Source organism: Sorex araneus, chromosome 3 (genome assembly GCF_027595985.1).
Source record: "Sorex araneus isolate mSorAra2 chromosome 3, mSorAra2.pri, whole genome shotgun sequence".
Taxonomy (NCBI): domain Eukaryota; kingdom Metazoa; phylum Chordata; class Mammalia; order Eulipotyphla; family Soricidae; genus Sorex; species Sorex araneus.
Genome location: NC_073304.1, coordinates 64,807,045 through 64,827,814, shown reverse-complemented (window position 1 = coordinate 64,827,814; position 20,770 = coordinate 64,807,045). Strand labels below are relative to the sequence as shown.

Below are 20,770 nucleotides of genomic sequence, written 5' to 3'. Positions count from 1 at the left end.
TATTTAAAAACACATTATTTAATTTGAAAGATGAATGGCAAACATCATTATTTTTTTTCCTGCAACACCTGTGCCCTGGGCTCATTAAAATGTGTGATTCTGTGTAGAGCTGCTAGAAAAGGGGAGTTAGGGGGGAATCTATACCATATATATACCCTAAAAATAAACTCAGTATGCAAAATTGAAGAAAGGCATCCTCCTTACTAATGTAGCTCAACTAATTTTCTGTGTTTCAGACTCCATTTACAATTGACTGCAAGTGAGAACAAAAGCAGGCAAAGGAGAAATGTATTTTCTGTGAAACATGTCTACCCTGTAATCACATTCTCCATCAGTATGTAGTGAAACTGACCATTAGGGGAGAGTAACTGCAATTCCATAAGCTGCTGCAAAATAAGTTCTATTAGGACCAGTTGTACCGCTGGCTCTGCTAACCTCCACTGAGGGGCTGGTACAGCCTGGCTGATTTTTGTTTTCTAAAAGGGGATAAAGGCTTGAAAGTAACACCACTCTGAGGATGCACATGTGACCATGACCCTCAGGTCCTGAGCCCTAGTGAGATGGGGAGTTGGGGATGCTCTGGCACCAGAAAAGCCTCTGAGAGACCCTCTTCCTTTTGGATAGTCTGAGCTTAACATCTGTCCCTTTTAGAGAAGCAGAACTGAAGTGAAATGTAAATGATAAACAGCTCCATCTTTAGACTCGGGGCAGTGTATGTGCTGATAGATCTGTGTAAGTCTCACAGTGAGTAAGGGAAGGACAGCGTCTGGCTGTTAGCCACTGTGCACTCCTTGTGATAAACATTTTAGGGAACCCGCTATGTAAAGACTTCCACTTGGTTCCAGCATAGGGAGAAGTCGGGGTTTACTTTTGCAGAACTTACAATTGCCCCCAAGTGACCTGTTTACTAGTAAAAACGTGTTTAGTAAAACTAGTAAAAACATGATTACTAGTCCTTGGTATTTTTCAAATCAGATAGACAAAACATCTAGATGCCTGAATTTTTATGGGGGGGCCGGGTAGCAGGTCTTTAAGATCACACCAGTGGTGCTCAAGGCTTACTCATAGCTCTGTGCCCAGGGATCACTCTTGACCATATGTGGTTCCAGGGATTAAACTAGGATCAATATTACATCAGATGCCAGTTTTTTTCTACCAGTAATTAGCTCGATATAATTTTTTTCTTATTTTTTTTGTTTGTTTTGGGACCACACCCAGTTATGCTCAAGAGCTAATTCCAGGTCTGTACTTGGGAATTACTCTTGGCAGTGCTCAGAGGGCATGCAGTGCCAGGGATAGAATTCAGGCCTCCTGCGTGCAAAGCATGTGCTCATATTCTAAATATGTTTATGTCATTGAATACTGGGCCAGAGCGATAGCACAGTGGTAAGGCATTCGCCTTTCATGCAGCCAACCCATGTTCGATTCCTCCACCCCTCTCAGAGAGCCCAGCAAGCTACCGAGAGTAACACGCCCGCATGGCAGAGCCTGGCAAGCTACCTGTAGCATATTGGATATACCAAAAAAACAGTAACAATAAGTCCCACAATGAGAGACGTTACTGGTGTCCGCTCGAGCATATCAATGAGCAATGGGATGACAGTGTCAGTGACATTAATTACTACTAGGAGTAAGAAAATAGTATCTGGGTTATGATGCTTGTGTTGCATTTCACTGACCATGGTTCAAATCCCAGACACTTCATATAGTCTCCCAAGGACATCCAAAGTGAGCCCAGAGCATGGATCCAGCAATAACCTGTGAACATCACTGAATGTGGCCCCTCCCCACCATCAAAATAAAATTAAATTAAAAATACTTCTAGCCATGGAACCAGGCCTGTGGTTCAAGTAGTATGTATGAAGTCTGGCTGTGAGCCCAGGCACTACTTGGTGTGCCTTCCCCACCCCTGCATCCACAGACCACAAACCTTCACGGCAATTTTTGTTAAAAAAGGAAAATACTACCATCTAGGGCAAGTTATCAAAATGCTGACATGCCTTTAGTGTGAAATGTCAAGAATACAGAGTCAAATTATTTGGTAAACATGAGGCTTCATGTCTATGAAAGTTGAATTGTCATTGTCTATTCTATAAGTTTCAGAAGATCAAAGGAAAAGTTCTACTTTCTTATCCCCCTTAAAAATGATAAGTTGGATTCTGTATTTATCAGGATAATAAAATTACTCCATTTCAATTGGTGATATTTCCCCCCAGAAACAGTGTTTTTGATGATGATGAAGTTGTTATAAAATTATTTAGAAGAGGTATAACTTAGGATAGCAGGTTCAGTATGAAACAGTAACAAAAATTTTGTGAAGAATTTTTGGAGTGGTTATTCATTTACTGTGTGCTAATTAAAATCCCTGAAAGTATTTGAGCAGTTTTACCATGGTCTAAGACAGTATGCATTTGCACTGAGTTCCAGGCACACTGCTGTGCTTTTCACTACTTTCATTTATGTGTCATGTTTCTACAGAAATAGAGAGGTCAGTTACAGCAAATCACATCAAAGGAAAGGTAACTGGCTAGGTTCAGATATTTCTGCCTAATTTGGAGGAAGCACATAATGTATGTCTGGAGTGCCTCTTAGCACCCGCCTAAGAGATGTACTTTACACTAATCTTTGGGCTGTATTCTGACAGTTATTTCTTCATAATCCTCATTATAAGCTTCTGATCTTTGGTGAATGATTTAACCCTAAACTTCAGGCTGAATAAATCCTGTCATATGAAATGTTAACTCATTACATGCTGTCAGCATTTACTTTTTTTTTTTATTTCTTTTAGTTTGCTCTGGTAATTTTCAATTTTGTTTTGAGTATGTATTTGTACTTTTTTTAAAAAGGATAGAAGCTATATTTACTTAGGATGCATGTAGTTCCTTTAGAACTTTCCAGCTTAATTGTTTTTCCTACATTTTGATCTGCAAACTAGTTGAGTTGGCCCAGGTGAGGCAATTACTGAGTCCATATACTTTAAAGTGTGTCCATAGTTGAAAGTATTTTACTTAGCTTTTACATATTGAGAATGCTGTAAGAGCAAACATTTGCAGTATACAACAAATTCTTTTTCATTAATTTCATGTGTTCAGTTTAACCAGAATCTGATCTAGTAGGTTTAAGAAACTACTCTTGGTAGTAAAACAGTGTGCCACAGTTTCACTAGACATTATAGGCACATACGTTACCAAATTTACCTTTAAAATCAACTTTAATAAACCAATTTTCTGGTGAGTTTATTTTTTTTAATTTTCCAGGCTTTGTAAGTAGCCACCCTGCAATGCTAAATAATGAAGTGCTTTATTTTTGTTTTGCAGCCATACCTGGCAGTGCTTGGGGGTTACTTCTGACTTAATACTTGGGTGGACCATGAGATACTGGGGATTAAATTTGGGGATCCAGGATGCAAACATGTAGTCAAGCCCTTTAAGCTATCTTCCCACCTAAATAATAAAGATTATTTTTTTTAAATAACAGCCCCCCCCCCCACACACACCTGTGCTTTGGCCAATTTTGCCTATCTTGAGACGAAGTTGAAAGAACTGATAATCTAGATAGAATTTATATGCCAGCATTTAGTAATACTATATTTGCCTAAGAATTTTCTCCTCAACGGCCATATTTCAAATGAGTCTTGTCCTCAGCTTTTGAACAATGTACTGGGATCTTTCTGATTTACTTATTTTTTTTTTACTGTGCCAAATTTCATCTCATCTGCACCGTCTATCTCCCCTGCCTTCTCTCCCCAGCTTCCTGTGACTCTAGCCAAATCTTATTTACTTTTTTTTCCTGGCTCTTAACTAAAGTTCAAGATTATAGGGGGGATATAGGGAGGAATAGACAGAAAGAGTGACAATATTCTGTTCTAGATGGGCAATGTGGCATTAGACTTTAGAACTTGGTTTGAACTCAGACAAGCAAAAACTGGCTTTATTGGATTGCTGATCATGGTCCAAAAGTAATTGCCGCTTGTATTACTTAATCTTGGAATTTAGTTCTTTCTCACAAGCCACAGATTTCTGTCAGCTCCTTAGAAATAGACAGGATCAATTGATCTTGGGAGAAATTTGTATCTGAATTTTTGGATGTAGTAAGTAATTGAATCATTCTCATTTCCACAATGCCTGCTATGTTTAAAATGAAATACTTTAATATTTGTGCTAGAAGCATTAGTTCTCTCTCTTGTATAGGCAAGAGGTGGAGGCACTTTGTATATCACACTTTTCTGAATATTTTACCACTTTCTGAATATTGGGGCTGGAGTGATAGCACAGCGGTAGGGCATTTGCCTTGCACGCGGCGGATCCAGGTTCGAGTCCTCCACCCCTCTTGGAGAGCCTGACAAGCTACCGAGAGTATCTCACCCGCACGGTGGAGCCTGGCAAGCTACCCGTGGCATATTTGATATGCCAAAAACAGTAACAACAAGTCTCAAAATGGAGACATTACTGGTGCCCACTTGAGCAAATCGATGAGCAACGGGATGACAGTGACAGTGACAGTGACAACTCCACTGTCACACATTGAAGAAGGGTTAAATCTGGATGCCTATATTGCCATTCTGTGAATCACTGTTGATCCTTTGCTACCTTACTTGACATTGGTAGACTTCCATTTCCTTATTGATTTGAAACTGTGTTCAAATCTATGTTCAAAATGTTGTCTGCAAGACAAAGAACAGATGAGATCCAGAGAAAAGGTGAAAGGTGTTTTCTTTAAAGCTATATCTTTTTTAAAAAATGAATCTAGGGGCCGGAGTGATAGTACAGCGGGTAGGGCATCTGCCTAGCACAAGGCCAACAAGGGTTCGATCCCCAGCATCCCGTATGGTCCCCCAAGCACCGCCAGGAGTAATTCCTGAGTGCAGTGCAGGATTAACCCCTGAGCATTGCTGGGTGTGACCCAAAAACAAAAACAAAATAGAATATATTTTGCTCAGGAATTCTTACAATTGTATTGGTAATGCGAACCTTGGGTTATTAAAACCATTATATATTTTAGGTATTCCTTTGTTTCAAAACTTTTGTACACAATTGCCAAGACGGCAGCCTCGGATAGTTCAAGAGCTACCCAGGGCCCAAGTTTCACAAATGAAATAAATATTTCTGAACTCATTTTTTTTTTGGTCACTTCTTGTGTCTTGTAGATAAGCCTGGCTGCAACTCAGGGGTGGCCTTATAGCTCCACCCCGGGCTCATCTCTGGCTCCATCATGTCACTGCCGTTCGTTACTCTGACCTCTCCCAAGATGAAGCTTCCTTCTGAATGCGGTTTGTCCACATGCGCCTTGTGCTCTGGATGTGTGCACTGGTTCTCTCTAGGTGATCGTCTTTGAAGTTCAGCACAGCTGCTTGTTCGCCCATGGATTCCTATCCCAAGCTACCTCTTCCTACCCCATCTCTCCCTCCAACAAGACTGGTTTGCCACTGTCCTCGTCTGCTCTTTATGGTTTTGCAGTTCGCAAAAATTGACGGCCCATTAAATTCACCTCTCCTGGAATGACCCCTTGCCAATACTTAATGAATTTCATGTTTCAATCTGGATTTTTTAAATGGTATTATGGCTATGTTTATCGTAAGAGATTTACCTAGAAGGCCAACATTCTATTGACTGTAGCATAGAAAATAAATACTGGCCCTTCTTTCAAAATTAAGCAGCTTTTAAAAGTACCAATTTATTTATTTTATTTAAAAAAATAAATCTATGCAGCACTTCAAGATACTATACAGTGTTGTATATTGTAAACTGGTGATATTCTACTCTTAAATTATGTACACATTTTGTTTTTTTAAATGCTTCTTGAGGTGGTAATGAGAAAAAAGTTTTTTTTTAAAAAGTGTGCCTTGCTGTATTTCTTATGCCATTTATTAAAAAGCTGCTTTCACGGTAAAATTACATTGGTTTGAAAGGAGGAAATAGCAAGGTTAAGATGTGTGAATAATTTCTGTATATATGTATAACCAAGTACAAACATTGATGTATAATGACAGTATAAAATGCTTTAATGTTTGTGATGTCTAGTGATGTGGAAAATATAAGCCTTAAATCCATTAGATTGCATGGTAATTAAAATTGGCATAATAAACATAGTTTATTGGGGGAAAAGGAAAATTAGTGATCTCTTCTACCTGTGTTCTTGACCAAATTATTACATCTAGCTCTGAAAAAATATTAACATATAGCAGCTTCCAAAGTATTCATATTGCATAAGAGGCTTAAAATTACATAGCAACTGCACAGGAAGCCTTTACAATTTTTAAAATCTTTTTCATTACTCTAAAAAGATCTTGGAACACAAATTATTAAATGCCAATTCCCCTAAATCAATAAAATTGTATCTTAGGTTTGAATTTCTACTTATTAATGATTGAATGTTGGATTTCAGGATACCTAGTATATCTTATATTTTATATAATCCTCTCAAATGGTTTGATTATAGTAGAAAAGTATAAAAAATTTGACTTTGATTTAGGCTATAGATTTCAGGTATATTTATTTTGTGCTAAAAATTAAATAAGATATGTTTGATTTGGTTTTTATGTATGTTACTAAATGCAGCTTTTAAAAAAGTTATATCCTCATGCCTACTAAAGTGCCTGACACACAGTAGGTATTCAGTAAAAATGTGCTGAATTGAAGTGTTGAATCCGGTAGCACAAATGGCATGTCTCAAGGAGCTGGAATAGTAGTACAGCAGGTAGGGCGTTTGCCTTGCACGAAGCTGATCTGGGATTGATCCCCAAGTATCCCATAAGGTCCCCTGAGCACTGCCAAGAGTGGTTCCAGAGTGTTGAGCCAGAAATAACCCCAGAGCACCACTGGGTGTGGCCACAAATTTTTTCAAAAAATGACAGGACTTTTCGTTTTGAAAAAAACACCCTAAAACATGTAAACAATTCAAAAACAGTAATGTAGTGTAGTATACAACTGCACATGATTTATCTCAGAATTCGAAGGAAAATAATATTGTGGATTCACATAGTCAAAGGAATGACAATCACTCAAGCAACTGATAGCTAATGCCTATTATCTGCCAGTACCTTTCTAGACTTGGGGTGGGGGCAGGGTGGGGGAGGCAGCTAAGATCTGATCAAAGGCCCTGCCCTCAGGAAGCTCCTGCACTGTGGGTATAGTGAGCCTACCAAGAAATGCTACTGATGAGAGCAGAGGCAAATGTGGCCAAGGAGGCTGAAAGAAATAAGCAGTAATGAAAGGACAAGAAGGAAGCAAAAAGGTTTCGAGAGAGCAGAAAGCTAGACCTGTGGTTTTCAACCTTTTTATGCCTGCAGGCCAGCACCAGTGCTGCATACAGGTCCATGAGCAGGCAATTATAAACACTGTGGTAGATCAGCAGTTAAAAACATTGTACAAGACTGGCACCAATCCATGGACCAATGATTGAATACCACTAAGTTGGACAATAGACAATTAAGGACTTACTGAATGCTTAGGAAAAAAGATAAATTGGGAGGCGTTTGAAAGGTTTTTTAAGAAGTTGGAACAGTTGTATGTAATAGGCTAGATAGCAGAGAAACTGTAGTCTTTGTTTGGCACCCGACTTTATCATTAGAACTTTATTAGTACTACACCAAGAACTTTAAAAAAGTGCTAGTTGATAACACTACCATTTTAGACCCCTTTCAATCTTTTCTATACATATTTTTAAATGGATGGATCACTAAGCTTTTGGATAGGTAGTACTTTGTTCAAAAGGGGTTTTAGGCACATCTAGATGCAGTGCTCAAGATGATCACAGGGGAAAGAGATTAGAGATAAATGTCTCATTAGGAGGCAGCTGTAGAAATTAAGCAAGACTTGCAGTAACAGTTCACAGGGTTTAGCTTCCTGGATAGAGAACATATCCTGAAGTTTTCAAAATGCTTAGGAGCATTCTGGATCTCTGCTGAGGTATGTTGTTGTTTTATATAGTGAAATAATGAATGCCAAGTCTACATTGATTGGTGAAACATCAGAGAACAAACTAACCACGATGATGTTCTGTTTACCTGTTCTTTGCTCATTGAAGACCTTGAGGTATTAAAATATTTGTTTGTTATCTACTTAGTATTAACAGCAAATTTGTAGAATGACTTTAGGATTCATTGAACGATGGAATGGAAGCCAGTGAATCGCTTGCTCTTTATATGCACAGCCTCCCCAGTCACCCTGGAAACAGTCACATTCGCCCTGACTCCACACTTGCAGCCACAGCCGTTCAGAATCTGCCAAGGCAAGCTGGCCCACTAGCACCTGTCTAGTGTCTCACAGTGGGGTTTGCCTCTTGAGAAAGTTAGTTTCTTGGGTTGCTACAAATCTGCAAGTGTTCCACCTCTCTTTAATTTTATTCACTGATCCTGGTTCTGTTCCAATGAGCTGCTCAGAGTATTACTATCCCTTCTTTCTCATGGTAATCCTGAAGATCATTGAGGCCAGTTACTCATCCTCTCCCAGCTGCTATAATTTCTGTCCTTTACTTTTTTCAACTGTCCCTCATATATCCCTCATAATTTTCTGATCCATTTCAACTTAACTGAATGTTAACAAGCAGAATCCTTGATATTAAGGAACTGTTTTCATCATCCTACATGTAGAGAAATATCTGAACATTTAAGTGGTAAGTTTTATCTAAAAATATATGCAAGATATGTTTATTCTATTATTGTACATTTCAATAAAGAAATAAATACATGAATAAATGAGAATCCATTACTTCCTTCAGTAGCCCAGCTCAGTGCCAGAGTCATCTTGATCTTTTTCTCATATCAAATATAAAACCTTAACCTGTTTTCATGTAAAGTAGGGCACCCTTGCCATTCATTTACTTACTCATTCATTCAACAAACATTGGTTGAGAGGCTGCTTATGTGAGGCATTATATTTGGCATTATAGACACGAAGGCAACCAAAACGTGTTCTCTGCCTACAAGAAGGTTTACAGTTTTTCTTGTGAAAGTGCCTTTTATGTCCTTGAATATTGATTTTTTCCAAATTAATCGGTGACTCCATTAATTTTGTTTGCTGTTTGAGTTTTTTACATTTTTATATATCTGTTGAGCAAAGAATATTCAGAATGATATGGGTCTGGCAGAAGTGAAGTGTTTTTTGTATTTGAAGGGTTACAATTAATTACAGAAAAAAGGATATTTCTTATTTCTCGTCACTATGTATCTTATGCAACAACAGAACAATCTAAATTTAGGAATTTTGAGAAACTAAAGTTTATGGTTTTATTGTATTTGTTTCATCCTGCTTGGGTTTTTCTCAGGCTTTCATTTCTAGGAACAAATTAGATAAAAACATCCAAACACACTGAAATGATCCTGGTTATTTGTTATAAGTCAGATTGTTTAATATGAAATTGGTATTGTTTTAGACTTTCAGTAGATACCTGATTTTCAAGCATTTTATTAATTTATATCTTTCAAGGTTTTCTAGTGAAACAATTTACAAGGATATCTCCTTTTCCTACATTTCTTTTACTAATTTTTATTTTGAATAACTTCAAATCTATATCAAAGTTGAACAAGAACATACAATGAATTTGCATATTCATCATTCAGATTCATTGTAATAATATTTTGCTTCATATCTTTAAAGTGTTTTTGGTGTGGTTGACCATTTGAGATTAAAATATCGTAATGCTTCATCTGTAAATGCTTTAGTATATATTATTTCATTACAAAGGCATTATTTTACAAGTCTACAGTTGTCTTCACTTCCAAATATGTAACAGTGACACAATAATATTGTGTGAGAATCCAAATTCATATTTTTCTGAATTTCTATTAATGTCTTTTAACAGTTGTTTTAATTTTAATCCGGGATCCAAACAAAAATCATACATTGCTTCTATATTTTATGTCTTTTGAAACTTGAACAGTTTCTTCACTCTATTATTTCTTTGGTCTTTCATAATTAACATTTCTGCAATTGAGGCCAGTTTTACAGAATGACTCAGAATCTGGATGTGTCCAGATGTTTTCTCATTATTCAACTCAGGGTAAACTTCTTTGTCTAGTGTAGAACATTGGTGATGTTGTGTTCAAGAGCTAGTCTTCATTGAGAGCAAATGAATCACTGACATTCTTGATGTGCCTGAAAGATCGTGACTTAACTCTTAGAGCTCATGCTTTATTAGTGTAAGGCAAAGGTCAGCAGACTGCAGTTCATGGGCCAAACCTGGCCCACAGCTTATATTTGTTTGGCCTATGAACTAAGAATGATTTTGTTTAAAAATGGCTGAAATTTTTTCCAAGGATTATTACAATGACATGTGAAAATTATATAAAATTAAAATGTCAGTGTCCATAAATAAAGTTTTACTGGAACATAGCCACACATATTTGTTTACATATTGTCTATGGCTGCTTTTGAGCTGTAACTCAGAGTTATGTAGCTATGACAGTGTGCATATAGTATGTAGGTCTAAAATATTTACTGTTTGGCCCATTACAGAAGAAAGCTTTCCTGTTCATGCTCTATGGTTTTCTAAATTCTGACATGACACAATTTTCTTAAAGGCAGATAGTTTTCTATTTGCAAAATCGAATTAAACATATTAGCACTTTTAATACTGATTGCATTCTAGATTTTATTGAGTTCTCAGTTTAGTTTCATGTTATCTTAGTAAAATTAAGCAGGCTTTGTTTCATGAACTTAAAGATTGGTACACACAGTTGGCTTAAGGATTTAAATTTAGTTTACTTATTATAGTCTAACTTTGATTGATTTAAAGGGATAGTCAATTACAGTCTAAGTCATTAGTTTAATCAAAGCCATCAGGAAAATTGACACAACCTAAACTCACTTCAAATCACCAATTAACTGGATTTCATTCCCTAAGTGTTTTTCTAAAGCAGTTCAAGGAAATTTAAATACAAGCCATATCATTGTCAGTTTCAAAAATGTGTTTTTCATCTCAAGCAATGGTAAAATCATGATCAAAGAGTGTTTAAGATACACTTTCATTTCCCAAGTGTTGGTTATAAATAACTCTGAATTTACCATGGAAATAAGCATTCACTATCAACCCCATTGTGGCTATAGATGGTTCTCTTATTGAGCAGATGATAGTCAAGGGGATATTCTTTTTTTTTCCAGCACCCCCACTTCCTCTGTCACAGGCCTAAGAGATAGTTAAAGAAGTATTTGGGCCACTGCCTCCTCTTTCAAAAATGACTACATATCTTTCATATAAAAAGTGCTCTTATATAAAACTGATTGTGTATTGTATTTCAAAATAAAATAACAAAATGAAATGTGCAGCTCAGGCCCATGATAGTGATGGTAATATTTCTATGAAAAAAGCATTTTAGACCAAAAGCCTTCAGACCATTCTGACCCTTAATTAGAATGCCCATGCGAAAGCAGAAAAGGAATGGGAAGACCAAGCCCACATGTGTTAAAGTGAATCACAGCTTCACTTAATATGTTTCCCGGTCTCTTTTTATGTTCTAAGATATACAAGTTGGAAAATAGGTGCATGTGTGAGACACCGCTAAGCTTTTGCCAAGAGCTGTGCTGTTCCTGGCAGGGAAAGAATCTGCCCTCTTTTTCACACTCCTGAAGATCTTAATGCAGTTGAATATAGGGGCTTAATGGATGAATTTGAAGACAATCTCCTTCATACTTAAACACAAAAATTATTCCCCAATATTGGGACTTAATTACTGGTTGCAAATCCTTTGTGCCATCAAATTAAGGAACCACTGAAACTGAGGTTTGCACTCTTGCTTGAAAGGAAGTGCCCCAAGGTGGGAAAGGGCTCCCCAAGAAGAGTATCCATACCTGTGCACTGCCTCAGATGCTCTGCTACCCGAAGAACTCCTCTTATCTGGTGAGTATGTTCCTTAGAAAAAAGGTAGTTTCAGGGGAAACAAACAATAAATGCAACAAAAGTACTTCAATTTTACATTAAAGAAATGGCCAATTCTAGTGATTTTGTGCATGTGGAGCAGTCCAGGGACATCCTCCACTGTGAACTGGAAAAAGTTTAAAAGGACACATCAACAATTTCCAGATGAATACCTTTGCATCTCTACTATTTACATTGCCATGTACATCAACTTTATATTCAGAGCTGAAGAAATAGAACAGAGGTTAAAACACCTGTTTTCCATGCTACTGACCCTATTTCCATGCCTGGCTCCATATATGGTCACCCACACATCACCAGAAGTGATCCCTGGGCATAGAGCCAAGATGAGTCCTGAGCATAGCTGGGCATGGCAAGCCCCACCCTTCTAAGCCCTCCCCCCTCAAAAAACCCCCAGAACATTATATATAATATTTAATTTTTCTACTATATTTTATATGGGTAATGCTAAAATAAAGAATTTTGAGTTTTTCCTCCTACATCAAGACACGTAGCATTGATTTTATCATATGTCCATGATACAATAAGAAACAACACTAAAACGATCAAGACATTTCTTTGTCTTTACACTTACTCTGCCAGTTAGAAACAACCAAACTCCCTATAAGCAAATGGACCATTATAGACATGAAAACAAATATTAATCAGCAAAATGTATTTAAGAACTAAAATGACTGAAGGCACTAAGTACATAAAAATGTATAAAAACCTCTTTAAATTCCCTAACTACTGGTTTATATCATACTCTATATAAGGTTATAGAATTAATCTAGTTCTATTAGTTGTTAATCAAGTTACATTGTCAGCAATTTAAGACAAATAATCACTTTTGTTATGCATATTTGCTTGCTTGCAAATGTGTTTAACTTATTTTAAAGTGTCTTTTTATATTGATATCCAGGTTGCTGAAATTATTTAAATGGTATGAAAATCAAATCAGTCTTCATATTGGTGCTCTCAGCCCTGTCTGTAGCAGATGACTGATGATGCTTACTGCAAGGATTTTTAGGAGGAAAACTCCTTACATAATTTTGAAAACATTCTTTTTTACATGAGTACCATTTACCTGTCTTCTAAATATTTTTAATATGTCTAAGTTTAGGATGGTCTTTTTTTTTTGATCAATTACGTCTTTCAATGCGAGTGATATATTAAAATATTTTTGAATATAACAGTTTCCCTGCAGGTTGATGGGGCATGCAAGAGCCATTAGTTCCCGCAAGGACACTCGCAGCCCCCAGGGCGGTCACAAGGCTGGGGCTGGGGAATGTTCCCAGGCTGATCCTTTGTGGGCCCAGTTTCATTTATCAAGGTAATTATGGAGTCAGGGCTAAAGGGTGAGTTTACCTGGAAAGGGGGAGAGGTGATTATTTTTTAATTAAAAAGCAACGTTTTGTTTCATTCCTTTTTGATCAGGGCTGGAGCGATAGCACAGTGGGTAGGGCGTTTGCCTTGCACGTGGCCGACCTGGGTTCGATTCCTCCCCAGCCCGGCAAGCTGCAGAGTATCTCGCCTGCAGGGCAGAGCCAAAAACAGTAGCAACAAGTCTCACAATGGAGATGTTACTAGTGCCCACTGGAGCAAATCGATGAGCAATGGGGTGACAGTGGTACAGTAATAACATTACCTATATTAAGACACATTTTATATAAATTAATGTTTAGTGGAATAATTATTTTTAATAAACATTTCTGGGGGATCAGTGATAGGGGTCAAATTCAGGGTCTCATACACACAGAGCATGTGATCTCTTGAGCCATGTTCTTGGTCCCAGAAAACAGATTTTGATTGATTTAGAACAAATGAACCCCAGAATATTCCAGACAACAAAGATAATGACCACATGCCATTATGATAATGTGATTTAACTAAAGATGTTTAATAAATATCAATCTTTGAAGAATTCATATGACCATAATGATGATCAATCATTGATCACTATAGTAAGAGAAAATTAGGTTAATTCAATAAACATTGTTTGTTTTTAACTCTCTTTATAAGTCATACCAAGAGCTTTGTGATTTGGTATTTGGGGACCATAGGGATTCCCCCACCCCCCGGGGCTGGAGCAATAGCACAGTGGTTGGGCTTTTGCCTTTCACGCAGCCAACCCATGTTCAATTCCTCCACCCCTCTCGGAGAGCCCCGCAAGCTACTCAGAGTATGGAGCCCACACGGCAGAGCCTTGCGAGTGTATTGGATATGCCAAAAACAGTAACAATAAGTCCCTCAATGAGAGACATTACTGGTGCCCGCTCGAACAAATCGATGAGCAATGAGATGACAGTGACAGTGACAGGGATTCCCCAGTGATGCTGAGTCAGAACAATGCAAAACTCAAGGTCTTATACACTTCAGGCCTGTGTTCTGTTATGTTAGCTATCCCCATCCCAGCTTGTTTGTTTTTAAATCAACCCAAATAATTATAAAATAAATCATTTTTATTTGAGTGCTTTCTATGTACTAAGCAGTATTGAGTAGTTTAGATTCCCAATTTAACTTTTATTTTTTTTCTTTAATTGAATCACCATAAGATATACCAAGCTACCAAGCTACTCATGATCAGGTTTCAGTCATACAATGTTCCAATACCCATCCCTCCACCAGTGTACATTTCCCACTGCCAGTGTCACCAGTTTCCCTCCCATCATCAGCCTCACGAAGCCTGTCTCTACAGGAGGCACTTTACAATATTCTGTGATTGTAGATACCTATTTTCTCATCTGGAAATTCAGACCTAGAGATGTTGGCCAGTTATTATTTCATTTTCATGAAAACAGAGTATAAAGGAGAAAAAAGTTATTTTAGAAACTCAGTTTCTACACAGATAATTTACTTTTCCCAGGTTGAATATCCATGTTTACATTGTTCAATTTTCTATCTATATTGATATATAATTTTTGCCAAAACTGAAGAAAAGATCATTTTATAAAAGCATTTCTTATAAAAATTCTATAGGAAGAAATTGATAGCTAAATTAGCACTTGAAAAAGGCCAAAGAAAATTATATACTGTACATAATTATGCCTCATTATGACCTCTGCACATTTCCCAGAAAAGTTAGGCATTAAAAACATACACAACAGGAATACCTTAAAGGTCAGAGCCTAATGAAAGAAAAACATAATCGTTAATTATGAAGGACGAGATGAATGTTTTAATAGGAACCTATATTTTTATCCTTTAATTTTGCTTGAAAAATACTTAAAATATGCAATTTCCCCTCCACATATTTAGTTCCATATCTGAAAGAGGTGATAGAAATCATTCTACAAGTGTGGGTTAAAATTTCAACTTAAAGGATTGAAAATGTAAGTTTTGCTAAGATTTTTATGATCCTTCATGTGATTTTTCTCCACGAGGGTCTATTTCTCTGAAGATATGTTAGCTTTAAGAGAAGCACTGAGCTTTCCAATTGCAAACCATTTACCTCAAAATTTCTACTTACACGACATGGAAGAGAAAACAGGGTTAAATCCTGAGATTTAATCTGGGCTCAATCCCTGGCACTAGGTGCTCCCTTATTCCCCTCCCAACTCGAGATCATGTGTTATAGTCCCCAAAGCAGGCCCCAAACACTGCTAGGTGTCCTGGGCCTCAAACACTGCCTGTGTCCCTGGTGATGTCTGGCCTCCTGAGGCCTGAGCAAGACCACATCCTCAAGCCCTGCCCTGAATAACCATCCATTTGGCTGAGTAGAACTGGGATCCCCTGACACCAGCAGGAAATACCAAAGTTATTATTATTATTATTATTACTATATTGAAAAGGTATTTTCTATCATATCAGATTTCCTAAATCTCTGTGGTAGATTCCTACTGCCCACCACACCCGGCAACTTACCTACTAAAGACATTTAAAGTAGGAGTAAATTGCAATTGTTTGTTGTTAATGTCTTAGACCATTTGATAGATTTATTTCTTTGTAAACATCCATATAAATGTCTTCTAAATTATTTGAGAGCAAGTGGCATATACCTTGCTCTTTTTTTTTACTGCATTCCTTATTTCTAATAGTGTTTTGCTAAAGTCTCTAGAATTTTTTTTTTTTTATTAATTCACCATGTGGAAAGTTACAAAGCGTTCAGGTTAAAGTCTCAGTTATACAATGCTCAAACACCCATCCCTTCACCAGTGCACATATTCCACCACCAAGAATGACGATATACCTCCCCCCTTCCCCCCACCTCCCCAGCCCCCCACCCCGCTTTGATTACATTCAATATTTAAACAAAAATAATTCACTATTATTGATTTGGAGTTTCTCCCCCCTAAAGTCCTTGCTCTTTCATCTTGAAATATATCATTATATAAATTCCCTAATTGGAATATAGCTACCTTATTCTTTTCTGCCACCATGATGCAACTATTGATCCTTCAGTATATGATATAGTTAATCTACCCACACTTTTTAACTCAGTGTTTGCCAGTTTCCCTAAAACTAGCATTCTCCCTTGTGGGTTCATAATTTCAGTATTGAATTTAGTTATCAAATCTCTTTAACCATTCTTTTTTGGGGAGAGAGGGGGTTTGAGCCGAGTTTGGGTCACACTCAGTGATGCTCAAAGTTTAGCTTTGACTCTGCACTCAGGAATCACTCCCAGCAGTGCTTGGGGAACGATATGGGATTCCAGAGATTGAACTCAGGGCAATTATAGGCAAAGCAATGTCCTACCTGCTGTAATATTGTTCCAGCCCCTCTGTAACCTTCTTTAATATGGAAACATTCCATATTCCTCTAACTTTCAACCCTTACCCTTCTTTGTCTCTCTCCAACTTTTCAACTTTGAAGAATACACTTGTTTGTGTTGTCTAAGCTTTCCAAATGATTATATTAAAACAAAACTTATCAGCAAAGATGATTTCTTTCTCTTTCAAGCTATAGCATGCACAGAAACCCAATCAAATCTCTGACACCAAATATGGTTCTTTGAGTCTAAGTAGGGGTCACACCTGAGCACAGCATAGTGTGACATCACCCCACCCCCAAATCTCACCCCATCACTACTGCCAAAAGAAAAATTTAGTGGAATATAAAAGCTAAAGAGGTTCCCATTGGCCAATCTGGGGCAGTTTAAGCTCTAAAATAATTTAAGGATAGCAAAAAGGGAAGGGAGGGAGGGAGAGAGGGAGGGAGGGAGGGTGGGAGGGAGGAAGGAAGGAAGGAAGGAAGGAAGGAAGGAAGGAAGGAAGGAAGGAAGGAAGGAAGGAAGGAAGGAAGGAAGGAAGGAAGGAAGGAAGGAAGGAAGGAAGGAAGGAAGGAAGGAAGGAAGGAAGGAAGGAAGGAAGGAAGGAAGGAAGGAAGGAATCAAATCCAGGACCATGTGCATTTCTACTCCCTAGCCCCTTGAAACTCTTTTAAGTACTTTACATTCTCATTTGCACCCCCATGCCATGGCCAAAACTCACACATCATTCATGGAAGTACTTTTACAATTTCTTATTCATTTGGGGATTTACCTCTTTCCTCACATGTTTCAGTTTTTCAAGTTCTTTGAGAATATCTCAAGTTGTTATCAACTAGAGGTATAGACAATACTTGTGAAACATATTAAACAGTCTTCTCTTGACAGCTCTCTAGCAATTTTGGGCTTCTCAGACTTGAATGTGCAAAACAGTCCCCTGCATCACTTGTAAAGTTCAACACCCTGCCCCACCTCATAATAAGATTCAGCAGATCACGGGAACAGCTTAAGGATCTGTTTAGCCACTTTACTTAAAAATAATAAAAGATTATTATTCTGCACTAACACACTCTTTAAGACATTTCTCAAAAAATTCCTAATCTCATATACAATATGTTTTGAAATGCTACTTCATATATGTACTTATATACTGCCCCAAGTAATGTATGATGTCAACAAAAATGATTATTAAGTGGAAAATCATTAGTAAAAGACGAAAGTCAGGATATAAAAATGTGAGAGGATAACTATTTTAAAAAAGTATTTAGATGAAAATTTTGAAACTAAGAAAAAAATCACTTGGACATTTTAGCATTAATGGTGGAAAGGGAAAAACATGATCAATGATGATATTTTATAATAAGAAATAACTTCCTCTTGCACCTGTGTTTTGGTGGTAATTTAACCTGTGAGTATTTATTTGGGGACCATTGAAAAATATAATATTTAATGGATTTAAAATCTAAGAAAAACTGTCTGCATGAAGCAATTTCTTTCAAGAAGCTTAGATGAAAGCTGAGGACATACTAGGGTTTCATTTTAGAGGATTCTGAAGATGAGTGGTCTGTAGAGTCCTCAAAAATCCCATCCACATATCAATAATCTCAACCAGTCTTTTGACTGGTGAACAATAGAAAAATTGTTCAAAATTCAGATTACTATCCAGTTCTACTCACAGATGTTCTTTAATAACTCACAGATAGTTACCTACAGTTCTGATTGAAAAAAGACTTGATGTACAGATGACAAAAATGTTTCCTTGTGAAAATAAAAGGATTTGTCTAATATTTTTATCTTAATAGAGAATCACTTCACCTCAGTACAACAGAGAGCCAAATGAGCACTTCCAAACAGATCAAGGGCAATTTTCACAAAGCAATTCAGTGTCTGCACAAATTGATGGGATGCCAGAATTCTGCCATACAGCGCATGGGAGATAGACTGTCTTTAAAGGTTTTGAGAAAGACCAAAGGTCTGTCCTGATGATAGAGCATGAGCCTTCATATGACCTCTGAAAATGTTAAATGCATAGCAAGGGTTAACGAGATAAATCATAGGTTGTAACTACATCTGGTCATCAGTTGTGCCGACTAGTTTAATATTACTGACTTAGATGTCAAAAGATGCCTGCCAAATTTGATAATTTTGGTTTTAGGATAATTAATACTTAGCAGCTTTTCCTGACATAAGTTGGCCAATAAATTGAATTGCTTGTCAAAGCCACTTTTGTGACTGTACAGGGAGGCATGTCATCAACAAGAGAGGTGCTTGTCCTGCTGGAGCTAGGTCAGCCAGAGACAACCAGTTTTTTTCAGTTATAAAATTAATAAGAGGACACTTGGGATCCAGTCCTGTTTTATACCATTTAAAGTAGACATTTCATCTGTCAAAAAAAGGTTTTTCCTATCCACATTAATTTGTACCATATTGCGCAGCAGTAATGGCTCTTGGAGAGAATTATAAGCCTTGAATCTATGTTGAGATCATACACTTAGGCCTCTTTATGGATTCAATGACCAATGATAAATCAATAAGACTTTTCTATAAAAAGTCTTAAAATGCTCCTAACTGATTGAAAGTCTGCAGTTTATCTTTAGAAACAGAGACTACACGCTGATTTCTCATCTTTCAATTGTCTAAATCTATTTTCCCAAACTACCCTTATGCTGCTTCTTTATATACAGTCTTGGATTATAGGTATTTAAGCATATGTCTTATAGCACCAATTAGCTTTCTGTTTTATTGGATCATCCAAAGCTTTGACTAGGAGTTCCATAAATACATAATTTCTTAGAGTGTTTGCATAATAAAATAGTGGATGAATACATGTATGAATACTTCCTACTTTGGTTATGATCAAATATAAGTTACTAAGCATGTAATTTGGAAACATAAAAGAAGACAAAGCCAGAGAACATGATGAGTGTAGTCAGGTAGTTGTTTTCAGTTTTCTGTGGAGGAAATTTAGAGACATAGCCTCCATTATTTTTCCAGGTGTAGATCATTGAAAATGGACTAGGCACATCTGCCCTTGTCATGAAGTTATAGCTCTTGCACAGTAGCCAAACCACAGGCATGTTCCAACTGGATTATACCAATGATGTTCTTCTTAGGAAATTCCAAAGACTATTTCTCTAAACAATGGGCTGTGGATTTCTTAGTACTATCATTTCAGTCCTAGATCCATTGTATTTATCAAGGATTGTTTTTAGTTCTCTAAAGACTCATCAGTTTTTAAGTTAGTTGCTCTTAAAAATGCAGATGTGACTAGATAGTATTTAAACTTGCATGTGTGAGACCCTAGGTTCAATCCCTTGCACCACTAGGTAGTATAATATAATGTAATATAATATAATATAATATAATATAATATAATATAATATAATATAATATAATATAATATCACCGTATCACTGTCATCCTATTGTTCATCAATTTGCTCTATCAGGTGCCAGTAACATCTCCATTTGTCCCTGTACGTGCTAGTGTAGCCCTATGGCATATTGGGGGCTTTTTCAGGATCAGGGCAATAAAGACTGATATTGTTACTGCTTTCTGGCATATCGAGTATGCCATGGATAGCTTGCCAGACTGCTGTGTGGGTAGGATACTCGAGATAGCTTGCCGGGCTCTCTGAGAGGGACCGAGGCTTTTGGGGCGGCCTCTAATAGCCTTTACAGGTGTTCCCAGTCTACCAAATGTAAGCTTTTGGTCGCCTGGTATATTGTAACAATCTGCACCCTGACAAACATGTACCTGCCTTCATCTCTGGGCAGCACCTGGGACTTCTGCAGCCTCAGGTTGATCTCCTTGAGGTTGATGGAGTGTGCCCAGAGGTTGTTGAGCAGCTGGCAGAGCAAGACCCTATTGCAGAGGTGATTCTATTATATATAATATAATGTATATGTTATTTGTTTTAGTAGCCTCTCTTGAAAGTACATTATATAACCAAATCAATGGTTCTCTGCATTTTTCACTCCAGAGCATGCATAAGAAGTGGCAATGTTACACACCAATGTTATGGACTACCATGAGGGCTGAGAGCATACAAACTCCCAACTTCAACTCAGCAGTAACATTGCATTATTGTCACCTACAGAGCTCTGTTGAGAAGATCTGGTCTATATACAAATCAAAATTATACAAATCAAGTTATTAGTAAAACTGCTCTGCTCCTGCAGTGGTTCAGGACCACTGGCATCACAGCCAGCA

General features: G+C 37.3%; 1 protein-coding gene and 1 pseudogene across 3 annotated transcripts in view; one reads left to right on the top strand and one right to left on the bottom strand.

Annotated features, from left to right (window-relative positions):
• The window catches only part of AKAP6 (A-kinase anchoring protein 6), a 520,466-nt gene extending 509,896 nt beyond the window's left edge, over positions 1–10,570 (top strand). For all 3 annotated transcript variants that reach the window (XM_055130131.1, XM_055130130.1, XM_004612112.2), the window contains one exon: positions 5,147–10,570. The gene's annotated coding sequence lies outside the window, so the exon portion shown is untranslated. The remainder of the gene's footprint in view (positions 1–5,146) is intronic.
• The window catches only part of LOC129403315 (uncharacterized), a 637,601-nt pseudogene that overhangs the window by 547,417 nt on the left and 69,414 nt on the right, over positions 1–20,770 (bottom strand).